The sequence below is a fragment of the Pseudophryne corroboree genome, chromosome 3, assembly GCF_028390025.1.
Source record: "Pseudophryne corroboree isolate aPseCor3 chromosome 3, aPseCor3.hap2, whole genome shotgun sequence".
NCBI lineage: Eukaryota > Metazoa > Chordata > Amphibia > Anura > Myobatrachidae > Pseudophryne > Pseudophryne corroboree.
Genome location: NC_086446.1, coordinates 181,631,215 through 181,643,975, shown reverse-complemented (window position 1 = coordinate 181,643,975; position 12,761 = coordinate 181,631,215). Strand labels below are relative to the sequence as shown.

The 12,761-nt window shown below is 43.3% G+C and overlaps 1 long non-coding RNA gene across 1 annotated transcript in view; it reads right to left on the bottom strand.

Moving 5' to 3' along the window:
* Nucleotides 1-12,761, bottom strand: part of LOC135055067 (uncharacterized) — a 107,347-nt gene that overhangs the window by 23,468 nt on the left and 71,118 nt on the right. The window contains exon 2 of the long non-coding RNA XR_010243636.1: nucleotides 10,037-10,116. This is a non-coding gene — a long non-coding RNA (uncharacterized LOC135055067). The remainder of the gene's footprint in view (nucleotides 1-10,036; nucleotides 10,117-12,761) is intronic.

The window sequence follows — 12,761 nt, the reverse complement described above, 5'->3', positions numbered from 1 at the left end:
GATATAATACAGATTATAGGCTTTGGAACCCTAAACCAGTATCAGTGTATTTACTATAGTGTTAAGTGTTCACTTGAGCGTCGGTGACGCTCAAACAGCTTTGTAGATAGTCAGGTTACACAAGGTTGCATTTACACCCTGTATTCACATTAAGGTATTCTGTGTGTTTCATCGGTATAAGGTTTAATATCAAGGTATAGTGTTGTGAGCGTCTGCACCGCTGGTGACCTCCTCGTGGTCTCTAGCGTATGCTACGTTACAGCGAATCTTTCCCCTAGACATAACCAATAACGTGTCCTGTGATCACTAGGCCGTGAGCGAACGTGACGCTTGAGCGTCTCGCTTACCGCTGAGCGATCGTTACGCAAATAGCGTACCATTACGGTACTTCTTGAGCAAACAGCGTACAGTGTTCTTAGCTTCATAAAGGGTTGTTTATACGACAAGGAATTTAGCATTGTCAATTGCGGGCTCGTCCGGTCCTTTTCACATCTGCACTAGGTAGATCAGCAGACGTTATCCCCCAGCAAAAGGGTGGGAGGTTGTCTCGCAGTTGCTGACGGGATAAGCGTCTGCTTCGCTTAAGTAAAGAGTGCTGAAGGAATCCGGTAACCGGAAGTAAGAACAAAACGCTTGTGTCTTTTAAAACTGTTTATTTTTCTTTTGTCTTGCGTACGCACGCATATATCTGCATTTCTATTTCATTTTTTCGTATATCACTATTCCTGTTTGCCAAATTTTATAGTTGATAGAAAGGGCTAAAAGGAGATTTGCTGTTATTTAATAAGTAGAGGTAATAGTTAAAGTATAGAACAAACACACGGTTTGTCTGAGATACAAGGCAGTCAGTGTGGATTGCGGTAGATGATCAGGGATCATCTACATTGATAAATAAATATATTGTGTTACGGTGGATCCTTTGCATTGCGTACACGTGTCGCTAACAAAGACTAGCGTACGCAATCCAAAAGGCAGACGCACGCAGCGTACACTACGCAACGTAGCGTCTGGTTACGCCCACGTAGCCCAAGTCACGAAAAGTTGAATTAGCGCAAAGCGATAATTAGCGCAAAGCGATAATTAGCGCAAAAGCGATAAGTAACGCACAGCGGTAGATAACGCGACGCGGTAAATAACGCAAATCTATTTTTGGAAAATCTGAAATTTAGTTTAACAGATCCTGCTCCTAATTGGTAACACTCTTGGCCTGAAGACAATTTCTGCGCAGAAATAGATATAGAAACAAAAGTGTACATGTGTTGAGTGAGTGTGTTTTGTATACAAAAGTTTATACAATTTTAAAGGTGGAACCAAAAGGAAAGTCGGGTACTCGTTAAGGAACATACGTGTAAGTGACATATACGGTGGCCAGGGAGGCATCTCTGGTTAAATAATATTTGAGCATTAGAGTATAGCGGACCATAAGGTAACAAGACCAGGAGGTCATAAGGAACAAGACCAGGAGGTCGTAAGGTAAAAGGTCCGCTATAAAAGTCCAGTGGCACAACGCCTGGGGTGTTGGTGCAGAACCCATATAGGCCATACAAGCTCTGGTTGAAGGAATCGCAAGCCGAAAACATCGATTCCATTGATCTTTCAGTACATGACAAGTAGTGCTCGTATACTGAACGATTGGACCGCACGTTATTGTGTGCAGTAGTTAGTAATCTGACCTAATACCATTAGAGTAAAGTGGTCACAAACGCTATCTGTACATTCTGACGTGATTTGTGTAATTTTTTTTTTTTTGGAAGGGAAGTTCGCTGGTCACTCAGGAACTATCTAACAACCCCAACTTTACTGGAAAGAGTAAGTGTCCTGCGGGTAACCCTCATATGTTCCAGTAAACTAAAGGTTCACAGGGGCCCTGGGTTGGGTACCACAGCTCTGGTTTACAGTGATTGCGGCATAGGCCAACGTGGGCGAGAAGTAAGTGGGGTACTTGATAAACCACCACCGCCGGCCTGCCCAAGGACATCTTGGTTTGTTTGTAAGGGTGCGCTGAAAGCCTTGATATTCAAGGAGGAATAAGCAACGCCTGCAGATTATGGGGGCCATTTGTTCAGGTAGGGGGCGATCAACCCAGGTTCAGGTTGATTCAGAGAACCGATCCATCGGGTCGGCACGATATGTGATGTGTAAGAAATATGGAAATCACGCTGAAGTTTTTTGTGATGAATGGGAGAGAATGACTGTACAAGACAGGGACAAGTTCCCAAGAATAGGTAGCTTCAGTCCAGAGGTGTTACAAAATTTAAGGAGGAGGATAAGTCTCGTTGAACTAACGAAGAGACAAAATAAACATTATGAATATTTACAGTTATGGCAACAGGAAAGTGAATTACAAAGAGAGTCTATTGACTTTTCTGACTCTTATCTTGAGAGGAGAGACATGGCATCGGGAGAGGAGTTGATTGCGGAGAGAAAAGCACAAGGGTGGAACAATAAAAACGCTCTTAGCAACTGTAATATAGATTATAAGAATAAGTGTAATAAATGTAACAATGATTATTGTAATACTGTTGAATGTACAACTATTAACCTGTGCCAGTTGCACCCCATGTCAAACCTCCCTCAGGAATACAAACAAGACAGTGAGCCCAGAACGATGTCAGCACCTCTTCCAACAACCATCACAGAAGCCATCCAGGTGGACACGACCAAATGGGTAAAGGCAATAATCGAACCCCCTAACGGAGGGTCAGGTGAGGTCGTGTCCACAGGTACGTACAATGTTTCATATCACGCACAAACAGATGTACCCCATATTGTAAGGCCAACACAAGATGATGGAACTGAGCTCAATCTGGCCAGGGTGATCTCAGTCCCCAATGGGAAGACTGACGATCAGGGAATCATTCCCGTCAAGGACAGTGCAATGCGCTGTCTCTTGTCCCGGACCGAATTGAGATCAATTGTGTCTGAATTTCCTGATCCTAGGAAAAATCTAGCCAAATGTCAAAGGTTTATAAAAGAACTAGGAAACGCCACAGAACCCACCAACAAAGAGTGGCGGACAGTGCTGAGGGCATGTTTGCCCTCCAGGGTTGACCCTGAAAAGTTCATTGCTGATTGTAAATTAAACACAGAGGTACCTTGTACGGAGGAACACAATCAGGAATGTATTAGGCAGATTAACCGACAGTTAGGAATATATTTCCCAGCTGCTGTCAAGTGGAATGAAATTTTCTCCATAAGACGAAACGAAAGGGAAAATGTTTCTAATTATTTCAATCGAGCACTGCAAATAATGGCTGGAAACACTGGGATCACGGACATCAAGACAAATGCACAACATAGAAGAATAGCGGTTAAGGTATTAATGAATGGTTTAAAAGATGAATTAAAAACAAGGGTACAGACCACCAACCCAAACTGGAGAGATATCTCGGTGACTGCACTAAGAGAGGCCGTCATCAATCAGGATCAGAATATCACCAGATACAGAGAGTCACAAAGAGATAAGTTAATGGCAGCAAAAATACAGGCCCAAACCACAAGACCACCCCAACAAAAGCCCCACACCCCTGCGAGAAATCCAGATATGGTAGTCTGTTACCATTGTCATAGAAAGGGACACATTGCAAGAGATTGTAGATCACGAGAAAGACCACACCATAATCATAAAAACCAAGGAACCAGGGAAGCACAGGGGAAACGATTGATGATGATGAGCATCCGAGCGTTTGAGGAGGCATCAAATCAGCCAAGACCCCATTTCACTGACACTTGGAGGAAGCCCAGGATTTGTTACCATTGTAGGAGAGAAGGGCATTATGCCCACAACTGCAACAGCCCACATAAAGTTAGACCCCCTAGACCAAGAAATGAGCAAAATTACAACACACACCATTATAATCAAGAATCACATAGGCAGGAAAGGTGATTGTTAGGAATGGAGGCAAGCCTGAGGTAACGGTTAATGAAGTGGGAGGTCATTCACTGAAGACACGGGAATGACCAGGTTAAACGTTGTAAATGTATTTGTGAAAAATGTTTTTCTCTTTTCTCACTCTCTATCCCCATCTCTGACGATTATTGGTAAGAATTCAAACATTGCATATTCGCTTGGTCCTTGCAGAAGTCTACCAAACCCCAGCATGACCTATCCACCACAATGTATTCTGGCCAGATACAGACAGTGGAATAATGCAAGTGCTGGCGGGGAGGGACTGCTCAAGGAGACCATTAGACACGTAGATACGACAGCCTAATAAGTCTGACAATGTTTTTCTAATACTAACAATGTTTTCTTACAATGTTTAAAAATGCTTTGTTTCTCTTTTCTTATTGATGGTTATTGTCGAGTTATGTGATGTATATATGCACATGAATTGTTCTCTATCTCTTTTGTTTTTTTTATTTTCTCTCTCTTCTCACTCATGTTTCCATGATTTAAAGATGCTATGTCACCCCTCAGTTGGACCAATGATAATGCCAGATTTTTGCTCCTTACAGAAAGATCGTCGGTTAGGAAGGAATATTGCGTCACCAGAATGATCGTTTTTGAAGACTGAGAGACAGCACCTTTTGAGAGGACAGCAGAACAAGAAGAACAACAAAACGAGAGAACTTATTATCGTAACGAGTTCTCTCCCCCTCAAACTGATTATCTTATACCCCCTTTACAAATTTCTTCTTTTCTCCTCCTGTAAGATGGACTTGCCCCAAGAGACTGTGATATGGATTTTTCCGTTGACCATGATGTTGACCAGAGCAGTCTGTTCCGGCGAGAGTACCATAGAGGTCGAGAGAGGTTCTGGAATGGGTTCCGATTATGATGATGGAGGCGTAGTTTTCCAAGATCAACCAAGCCAACAAGCAAAGGCGAGTATCAGAAAACGATCCGATAGAAGAAATTGTGATGGATTGTTAGCTGAGGAAAATTGTATCTGTAGGCTATGTGATAATCTGGTTGAAGATGGATGCATAAAGAAATGCCAATCTAGTTTTAATATCCATATGGACCGGCATCCATTGAGTGACTATCACTCCTTAGTGGGTAATGTGTTAAATAAGACCGATTGTTGGGTATGCTCTCAAGTACCTCAGGGACACAGCAAATCAGGGCTAGTACCATTTCCTTTAACGTTAGGGGAGGTACTTGAGCTAAGTGGTGGGAGACCGGTGGACCGGAGGTTTAATATCTCCAGCCCTCCTAGTTTGAAGCTCCACCAATACCATGTGGATAGGTCCCTCTTATGTTTTAATATCTCCAATCCTAGAAAACCGGGAAATTGGGAAGTGTCATGGAGCAACCTTACCATGACCTTTTCACACAGAGCAGATAGAATGCCTACAGATACCGAGCTCGTACGCCACATAGCCAGTAGAGGAAAATCATTCCGGTATCGATATACCTTAGGAAATAGGATTACTAAAGTTGGAGAGGTATCACCAGGATACTGTGCACATATCGTACAAACCGATACGTGCATTAGACAGATGGAAGAATTAGGGTCAGGAGATTTCACCTGGAAGGTTTGTAACATGGTCATGTCCTTCTCCGTCCCTTATGTTCTCCCCGATGATGCATATTTCATATGCGGGAGAAAGGCGTACAAGTGGCTTGCCCCAAACTCTGAAGGATTGTGTTATATTGGAAAAGTATTGCCTGAAGTGATGACTGTAACACATGACAAAATGAAAGACATACACCGTGGTGCCCAAGCTCCTTATACTCACACTCACTACGAGCACCTCGTTAAAAGACAACTGTCAGAAAGGTTAGAGCATCCGGCCTCTGATCTTATCCATGAATCCACCGGGATTCAGGTTCTGGTAGCGTTAGATTTCACTCGCACCGCTCGAGGTGTGATGAATTATAGATACATTTCCGCACTCGCCAATTTGTTAGATAATATCACTGAAATGTATGATGACACGTTTAGATACACTGGAAGGGAACTTCAAGCTTACAAAACAGAACTAGTTCAGCATAGGATGATTCTTAATTATCTTACAGCAGTAACAGGCGGATATTGTGTTACATTGGCAACACAGTACGGCATAAAGTGTTGCACGTATATCACAAATAGCACCGAGGATCCGGTAGAGGTCATAGACCAAAAGATGGACGATATTCTGCAATTAAAGTGGGAATTTCGTCGAAAACACAATCTCACCCTTGCTGCTGTAGGTAATGAGCTGACTAGTTGGGTGTCATGGTTGAACCCGCGAAATTGGTTCTCCGGTTTAGGAGACTGGGCTCAAGGAGTCATAATGGATGTTGGAAAGTTTCTCCTATGTATTTTGGGTGTCGTTATATCTATTGGATTGATATTTAGATGCGGGCAGGCTTTGATGAGGTGCAAGCAAAGTACGAAAGTGATGAGCTTAAGGAGTGAGGAAACTGTAATTAACCTGGATTTGATTTATGACCCAATGCTAGAAACCATGACGTAATGATGTAATGAGTATACGGTCCGTCTTTCACCCATTTCTATGTTTTCCTCCGAGGTACAAAGACCCACGTAGACGAAGGATTTGATGAGCCAAGGGGCCGACAACGGAAAGATGGAAAGAAGAAGAGCAGACGACCTGATATACAAGATTTTGATGGACAATGCCATGGGTACCCCAGTTTCCCTAGGAACTTTAAAATCACGCTAGCCCAACATTTTTTGTAAATCCATGGACGTTGTTTGCTTTACTCACGATTTATGAGCAAAAGCACAAAGAAGAAGACTCCAATCAACCGACACCAATCAAGACCCCAATCGACGAACGTACATTAACCTGACATAGAATATCATTGCATTTTTCGTAAGTGTTCTTTATCTTCATCTCTGCAACCCTCAGGTAATAACACACATAGTCGATAGGGAATACAGGCACAGATAGCAGCAACCACATACCCCCCCCAATTCATGTATCATCAACTAAAATGTGCATCCCCATTGTGTTACAACCACAGCCGAAATGAGCTCGGTAGAGTTTGACAGCCCATCCACAGACCTGTACCACAGGATAAGAAGGAATTCAAATGTATACTTCGCAATACCTCGAAGCTTGATTTACCACACGTACGGCACGATGATACATGACCCTCCAAACATGGACTCATACACACATGCTCCTACTCTCTCACTAGGTCATACCCTTTTCACACCTACTCCTCTCTTCTTCCTTACCCCACCATGGAAATCAATTAACCCCTGACTTACATTTTTCTCCTTAAATATTTTGTGGCAGTTATTATTGACTGCCAAAGGGTGGACTGTCAAAGTCAGAAAAATGTCTTAGTGCACACTGCCATATTTGCACCGCACACTGGTCCGTGCTGCGCATGCGTACGCTCTCCCGTGGAAGCGCATACCCGCAATAGCGTGCACTCGCACGCGCAGTATGCGCATTTACGGTAGAGTTTATGTGATCGTAGCGTGCGACTCATTCGTTACAAAAGTTCACAATTAATGTAGTTTATAGATCATGTTCCCCTCAATAGTTTCTGTAAGTTTGGTTTAGATAGAATGTCCCTGAGCGGAGGAATCCCTCTTTGTATTGCACGAAGGGTCTAACAGGAGTCATACAGCAGTGTTTGGTACCCATCGGAAGAGTATTTAATTAGCAATATTCCGGTGTTGGTTTGGAGCGTATTAATCGCTCGTGCGAATAGTTATGGACATAAGAAGTTTATGTCCATTTCTATGATTTGCACATACTCAGGTATGCGGCGGGAAACCCAGTTCCCCACCCACCTGAGCTGTTGGAAATCAGCACAGCCCACCTGTATGAATCAACCTATGACCTTTGGTTACAGTACAGGGCCGAATTCCTGTGTCCAATAAACTGTAGGATTGTAGGGACTAGGAGATTGCATTGTGTGTGGGGCATAAATAGGCAGACCGACCACATCCAGCTCACTCTCTCATCAACGGTTATCTGCTGATAATCGGGAGCTGGATATCGAGGCGCAGGCGATCATACCCTTTGTGCGTAAGTTCTCTCCGTAATCATTGTCTTTCTGTGAGCCAATTTCTCTCTCTCTCTCTCTCTGTGTCTATTTCTCTCTCTCTATTCTCTCTTTTCTCTCAAATCTCCCCTAGACTAAACTTTATAGTATTGTATTGTATTGTGTTAAACCAGGATAGCATTGTAGTTTATCCCTTAGTTAGGTGTTTGGTTAGGAAGTCTTTGTTATATTGTAGTGTATCATTTGTACTGTGTTACTCTTTTACAAGTATACTAGATATAATACAGATTATAGGCTTTGGAACCCTAAACCAGTATCAGTGTATTTACTATAGTGTTAAGTGTTCACTTGAGCGTCGGTGACGCTCAAACAGCTTTGTAGATAGTCAGGTTACACAAGGTTGCATTTACACCCTGTATTCACATTAAGGTATTCTGTGTGTTTCATCGGTATAAGGTTTAATATCAAGGTATAGTGTTGTGAGCGTCTGCACCGCTGGTGACCTCCTCGTGGTCTCTAGCGTATGCTACGTTACAGCGAATCTTTCCCCTAGACATAACCAATAACGTGTCCTGTGATCACTAGGCCGTGAGCGAACGTGACGCTTGAGCGTCTCGCTTACCGCTGAGCGATCGTTACGCAAATAGCGTACCATTACGGTACTTCTTGAGCAAACAGCGTACAGTGTTCTTAGCTTCATAAAGGGTTGTTTATACGACAAGGAATTTAGCATTGTCATTCTATTTACATATCTGACCTCATCTCCCTTTAAACTTCCACCCACCCATTTCACTCCACAAATGATTGCCTCCTCTACTCCCAACTGATGACTTCATTTCACTTCCATCTCCAAGATGTTACTTGCTGCTCCCTACCATTGGAACACTCTCCCTCTCCAAAAACTTCAAACAGGTTCTCAAGACTTAATTCTTTATGAAAGCCTTCCAGCTCTCATCTTAACTCCATGCTTCTGACTCACTTTCGTTCCCCTCTTTGTCTCCCGCCTGCCACTCCCTTTAGACTTTGAGCTCTCACGAGCAGGGCCCCCTTCTCTCATGTGCTTTTCCTCCCCTCACTTATATCTTCTCCCCACTGCCAACAACAGCACTAAACCACAGAGTACAGCTGTGTCGCTGCTTATTTAGGTCTTATGGCTGCTGCTGCAAACCTTGTCCATGTTCTGTCCTGTAAATCACTTTTTTCTTGTTTTGTTTATACGGTTTCTATACCATGTAAAGGTGCTGCCAACTCCTTGTGGGGGCATATAAAGAATAAAACTACTACTACTAATAGTAACAACAACCCTTTGACTACCGTAGAACTTAGTTATACATTTGTGTAACAGCATTTAGGACCCTACTGACCTAATACAAATCAGTTTAATAGCCCAGAACAGCACCATAGCATGGCAGCCATGCGTTCTGTGCTGCCACGGCCCCCCACCCCCAATACCCTTGAGTGCTCTACTGTGGCCAGCCTTAATTAGCGCCCAAAGAGCTGGAAAGGTGGGTTGGACCATTTGGAGGACTCTCCACAGTCACATAGCTCTGTGAAAGCCACAGGAGCAAAGACAGGGAGGAGGACACACAGTAGGATAATTCCCTCTCAGTGCGGCCACACCTCCCACACTACCCTCCTTAGGGCCCTGGCTCAGAGTATGTTTACACCTTCCATGCACAACCAAGATGCCTTGCTGTGTGCTTCTATAAAGAACTAAGGATCAAATAGGGTTAAGATTACCAAAAGGTATAAAAGGGGCAGACTAGATGGGCCAAGTGGTATTCATCGGCCGTCACATTCTATGTTTCTATATGTGTTCTTACTAAATAACCTCTTGTACATTCATAAATCAGGGCTAGAAAGGATATAGAAAATTACGATGTATTTATTTTTATTTTATAACACAAACCTTATTGAAGCTTCAGGGTTTACTTTGAGCCTTAATTGATGTAACCCCTCATATTCGACTTTTGTAAAGTAGTAAAATAGAGCTATCATATTACATATTTTCAGTAGGGCTTAACAAAGTATTTAACGCTATAATTTGATGTAAGAGGGAAGCAAGTGCATTTCATTGATAGAAACAAAAATGATCTCTGTCTCCGTATTTTAAGTACTCACACAGTTATTCTCTGACTTGGAAACTGTTTTTCATCTGGCACTATCTGTTGGCACCCTGCATGGATAGCAGTCTGGACAGCCTGGGGAAAGGAGCAGATGGACAGTGTAGTTATCACAATGCCGTTATCATACAAGCAATCTTCAGGTGCCCTCTGCACATACCTTTAAACAGGTAATGAGACAACAAATGGGAATGAATGGAGCTATTCTGTTCCTGTAATCACATACACATTATACACTATCCCTTTTTTAATGAGCTGGGAGCAGAGACAGAAAATAAATGGCATCTACACTGCTTGATTTGCCATTAAAATACATCTAAATGAAAGAATGTTTAGGAAATGCAACAGTTTTGTTAACATGCTGGAAACTTTCAAAAGAAAAAAACCCTGCACATTATTATATATTTAAGGTGGATGTCAGGGTTCCACATCTTTTCCCAATGACCACACTAATGCTCCCACTGCTCTAAACTTCGAAAGCTAATCAACATTTACCAATTGGCTTCTGGAGATCATGCTAGGAGAAGCTAGTTTAGAGCAACCAATGACAGCAGAGCACTAGCAAGGGGAATTGTTCTATAATGTGTAATGGACATGGGTCTGTACTGTATACAGAGCATAGAAAGTAAGAGATAATGGGTACAGTTATTATATACTGTGCATGTAGCAGTATTATATATGGAGCATAGGGTGCTATGTGCTTCTCTATGTTTTGGCAATGAAGCGCATTATAGGCTCAGCTTTATTTTATATATATATATATATATATATACACACACACACACACACACACACACACACACACACTTATCGACAGTCTGCCGGCAGTCCAGTCAACCACTTTATATGCTCAGATGCCCCTCCAAAGATATTAACATCCAATCCAATATAGCAGGCACTCCGAGATTGTAAATGCAAAACTTCTTTTTTATTGAGATATACATCAAACGTTTTCGGGGCATACGCTCCGTCCTCAGGACAATACAAACACTACAGCTGTAGTGTTGCATTTAATACAGTCTTGGTGTGCCTGCTATATTGGATTGGATATTTATTTGTTATATATCTATCTCTCTCTCTGTCTCTCTCTCTATATATATATATATATATATATATATATAGATAGATAGATAGATAGAGATAGATAGATACACACACACACACACACACACACACACACACACACTGCTCAAAAAAATAAAGGGAACACTAAATTAACACATCCTAGATCTGAATGAATTAAATACTTTGTTCTTTACATAGTTGAATGTGCTGACAACAAAATCACACAAAAATTATCAATTGAAATCAAGTTTATTAACCCATGGAGGTCTGGATTTGGAGTCACACTCAAAATTAAAGTGGAAAAACACACTACAGGCTGATCCAACTTTGATGTAATGTCCTTAAAACTAATCAAAATGATGCTCAGTAGTGTGTGTGGCGTGGCCTCCATGTGCCTGTATGACCTCCCTACAACGCCTGGGCATGCTCCTGATGAGGTGGCGGATGGTCTCCAGAGGGATCTCCTCCCAGACCTGGACTAAAGCATCCGCCAACTCCTGGACAGTCTGTGGTGCAACGTGGCATTGGTGGATGGAGCGAGACATGATGTCCCAGATGTGCTCACTTGGATTCAGGTCTGGGGAATGGGCGGGCCAGTCCATAGCATCAATGCCTTCGTCTTGCAGGAACTGCTGACACACTCCAGCCACATGAGGTCTAGCATTGTCTTGCATTAGGAGGAACCCAGGGCCAACCGCACCAGCATATGGTCTCACTCGGTACCTAATGGCAGTCAGGCTACCTCTGGCGAGCACATGGAGGGCTGTGCGGCCCCCCAAAGAAATGCCAGCCCACACCATTACTGACCCACTGCCAAACCGGTCATGCTGGAGGATGTTGCAGGCAGCAGAACGTTCTCCTTGGCGTCTCCAGACTCTGTCACATCTGTCACATGTGCTCAGTGAGAACCTGCTTTCGTCTGTGAAGAGCACAGGGCGCCAGTGGCGAATTTGCCAATCTTGGTGTTCTCTGGCAAATGCCAAACGTCCTGCACGGTGTTGGGCTGTAAGCACAACCCCCACCTGTGGACGTCGGGCCCTCATACCACCCTCATGGAGTCTGTTTCTGATCGTTTGATCTGCACATTTGTGGCTTGCTGGAGGTCATTTTGCAGGGCTCTGGCAGTGTTCCTCCTGTTCCTCCTTGCACAAAGGCGGAGGTAGCGGTCCTGCTGCTGGGTTGTTGCCCTCCTACGGCCTCCTCTACATCTCCTGATGTACTGGCCTGTCTCCTGGTAGCGCCTCCATGCTCTGGACACTACGCTGACAGACACAGCAAACCTTCTTGCCACAGCTCGCATTGATGTGCCATCCTGGATGAGCTGCACTACCCGAGCCACTTGTGTGGGTTGTAGACTCCGTCTCATGCTACCACTAGAGTGAAAGCACCACCAGCTTTCAAAAGTGACCAAAACATCAGCCAGAAAGCATAGGAGCTGAGAAGTGGTCTGTGGTCACCACCTGCAGAACAACTCCTTTATTGGGGGTGTCTTGCTAATTGCCTATAATTTCCACCTGTTGTCTATTCCATTTGCACAACAGCATGTGAAATTGATTGTCTATCAGTGTTGCTTCCTAAGTGGACAGTTTGATTTCACAGAAGTGTGATTGACTTAGAGTTACATTTTGTTGTTTAAGTGTTCCCTTTATTTTTTTTGA